This window comes from Carlito syrichta, unplaced genomic scaffold, assembly GCF_000164805.1.
Source record: "Carlito syrichta isolate Samal-C Ts95f unplaced genomic scaffold, Tarsius_syrichta-2.0.1 Scaffold305865, whole genome shotgun sequence".
Classification (NCBI taxonomy): domain Eukaryota; kingdom Metazoa; phylum Chordata; class Mammalia; order Primates; family Tarsiidae; genus Carlito; species Carlito syrichta.
The window spans coordinates 411,275-415,088 of record NW_007249961.1 but is presented as its reverse complement, the minus strand read 5'-3'; positions in this window follow the sequence as shown (position 1 = coordinate 415,088).

Here is a 3,814-nt window from a genome sequence, read left to right as displayed (position 1 = left end):
AAAAAAAAAAAAAAAAGAAAGAATGGTAAAATGTAAGCTGAAGGAGTTGAATATGGTTGATTTTGTGAAGAGTGAATAAAGGGTGGGGGCAGAGGGATAGTGGACAGGCTATTTTGGTATGTGCTTTTTAGTGCTTTTGACTTTTAAAATTATGAGCATGTATAACTTTGCTAAAAACCAAAATGATTTTTTTTTTTTGAGTCAGGGTCTCACTCTGTTACCCAACCAGGAGTGTAGTAGCACAATCATAGCTCACTGCAGCTTCAACTTCCTGGGCTCAGGTGATCCTCCTACCTCAGCCTCCCGAGTAGCTAGAACTACAGGCTCATGTCACCACACCAGGCTAACTTTTAAATTTTTTGTAGAGACAGGGTCTTTTTTTGTTTTTTTTTTGAGTTGGAGTCTCACTCTGTCACCCAGACTGGAGTGCAGTGGCCGCTCCCGACCACCGCAGCCTTGACCTACTGGGCTCCGGCGATCCTTTCACCTCAGCCTTCCAAGTAGCTAGAACTACAGGCGCGCGCTACCACACCCGGCTAATTTTTTGATTTATTGTAGAGATGAGGTCTCACCAAGTTGCCCTGGTGGGTCTCGAACCTGCGGGCTCAGGAAATCCACTCACCTTAGCCTCCCAAAGGCGCGGGATTACAGGCTGAGCCACTGAGCCGGGCTGAGACAGGGTCTTTTTATGTTGCCCAGGCTGGACTCAAGCAATCTTCCCACCTTGGTCTCCCAAAGTACTGAGATTACAGACACAAGCCACTATTGCACCTAGCCATGAACAAATCTTTAAAAAATCTAATGTCAGGAGAAAAAGAAAAGACAGCAAAGGCCCCTTGAATTCTTTGGAAGGCCTAGTGCATAATGGATGATTAGTGGTAGCCGCAGAATTCAAACCTCCCTAGTGGCTACAGATCCGAGACTCCATCTCCTTTACTTTGCTTCCAGAGAATGAAGCAGTCTCAGCCTCAGAGCCATCTGTGCTTGTTAGTGTGTGGCCTGATATAAAATAGATGGCCGGGTTTGGTGGCTCAGCCTGTAATCCCAGCGCTTTGGGAGGCTGAGGTGAGTGGATTGCCTGAGCCCCCAGGTTCGAGACCCACCCGGGCAACTTGGCGAGACCGCATCTCTACAATAAATCAAAAATTAGCCGGGCATAGTAGCACACATCTATAGTTCTGACTACTTGGAAGGCTGAAGCGGAAAGATTGCTGGAGCCCAGCAGGTCGAGGCTGCGGTGGCCGGGAGCGTGCCACTGCACTCTAGTCTGGGCGACAGAGTGAGACTTCAATAAAAAAAAAAAGAAATAAAATAGCTTTCCTGCTCTCATTATTTATAGCTGGTGGAAGAAAAAGTTACATCCTGCATGAACAGGGTATGGAAACAGTGAGGAAAGGGGTCAATAGCTTAAGCTGCAGACTTTGCATTCAAGAGTTGAGCTTACAAAAAAACACACATACACACACAGACAAAAAAGAATTGAGCTTGGATCTCAGCCCTTCTCTCCAAAATTGGAATCAAAGCCTTTAGGGAAGTTATTTTACTTCTCTGAGCTGCTATTTATTAAGTAAACTACATGAAAGTACAGCCTGTCTACTCTGCCCATTATCCAGGACAGTGCCATTTATTTGTTTAATTTTTAAGTCAGGATCTCACTGTGTTGCCCAGGCTGGAGTGCAGTGGCACAACCACAGCTCACTGCCTCAACCTTCTGGGCTCAAGTGATCCTTCTGTCTCAGCCCCTTGAGTAGGTGGAACTACTATAGGCACATGGCACCACGTCCAGTTAATTTTTTGATATTTTGAATAGACAAGGTCTTGCTATGTTGCCCAGGCTGTTTTCAAACTCTTGGGCTCAAGTAATCCTCCCACCTTGGCTTCCCAAAATGCTGTTACAGGCAGGAGCCATCGTACCTGGCAACAGTGCCTTTTAATAATCTGAGACTTCATAGGAAGAGGACCATAGACTGATGCACAGTAGCTTAATAAATAATGAATGAAGCCGGGCTTGGTGGCTCAGCCTGTAATCCCGCGCCTTTGGGAGGCTGAGGTGAGTGGATTGCCTGAGCCCGCGGGTTTGAGACCCACCTGCGCAACATGGTGAGACCTCGTCTCTACAATAAATAAATAAAAAAAATTAGCCAGGCGTGGTAGCACACGCCTGTAGTTCCAGCTACTTGGAAGGCTGAGGCGGAAGGATCGCCAGAGCCCACCAGGTCAAGGCTGTGGTGGCCGGGAGCGGCCACTGCACTCCAGTCTGGCCAACAGAGTGAGACTCCAACTCAAAAATAAATAAATAAGATAAATAAATAGATAATAAATGAATGAATGAATCCTGGGCATTAAATAGGAATGATCATATAGTATGGCACATATTTCATAAATAGATCTAACAGATGTTAGTTTCTTTCTCTTAATCTCTGCCTCAGCTCTTTATCAATTTTTTTTTTTTTTTTTGAGTAGGAGTCTCATTCTGTCACCCAGGCTGGATGCTCACAACCACCACAACCTCCGCCCGCTGGGCTCAGGAGATCTTTCCTCCTCAGCCTTCCAAGTAGTTGGAATCACAGACATGTGCCACCACGTCTGGTTAATTTTTTGATTTATTGTAGAGACAAGGTCTTACCAAGTTGCCCAGGCTGGTCTTGAACCCCTGGACTCAGGCAATCCTCTCGCCTCTGCCTCCCAAAATGCTGGATTACGGGCTTGAGTCACTGTGTCCGGTTTTTTATCAATGCTGACCCTATAGGCCAGCCTCGTCAATAAGCTTTAAACTGAAGCCTGGTGATGGTGAGTAATAATGTTTCAGTCAGCAGTGGACTGCGTATGTGATGGAGGCCCCATGAATATAGTGCTCTATTTTTACTGTCCCTTTTCTATGTTTAGATACACAATTACTTACTGTTGCGTTGCAGTTGTTTACAGTAGTTATATGCTTTAGGGGTTTGTAGCCTAGGAGCCAACAGGCTATACCATACAGCCTAGATGTGTAGTAGGCCAGACCACCTAGGTTTGTGTAAGTCCACCCTATTGTGTTGCACAACAATGAAATAGTATAATGATGCATTTCTTAGAATGTATCCCCATTAAGTGATGCATGACTGTAATGGCAATAAATTATACAGAGAACAGTTATTGAATGCTCATTTTGAGCCAGGCACTATACTAAGTCCTTACATTTATTAGTTCATTTAACCTTCACAATAAATTTGTAAGTACTACTATTATATCCATTTTACAAATTAAGAAACGGAAGCATGGAGAGATTAATCTCACAGTGAGGAAGTGGCAGGGCTGAAATGTGAACCCAGGCAGCTCAGCTCTGGAGCTTTAGTACTTAGTTATATACGAGTCAGACTTTTGCTGATCTATTCATGTGACATAGAAAATGGATCATTGAGCTTGGCACGGTGGCTCAAGACTGTAATCCTAGCACTTTGGGAAGCAGAGGTGAGAGGATTGCCTGAGCTCAGGTGTTCAAGACCAGTTTGGGTAACTTGGCCAGACCTCGTCTCTACAATAAATCAAAAAATTAGCCGGACGTGGTAGCGCGCACCTGTAGTTCCAGCTACTTGGAAGGCTGAGGTGGAAGGATCACCGGAGCCCAGCAGGTCGAGGCTGCGGTGCCCAGGAGTGTGCCATTGTATTCAGGCTTGGGCGACAGAGAGAGAATCCAACTCAAAAAAAAAAAAGAAAATGTATTATTGTTACTTTTTATTTTTTTATTTTATTTTTATTTATTTATTTTTGAGTTGGAGTCTCACTCTGTCGCCCAGACTGGAGTGCCAGCGCTAATTTTTTTTTTTTTTTTTTG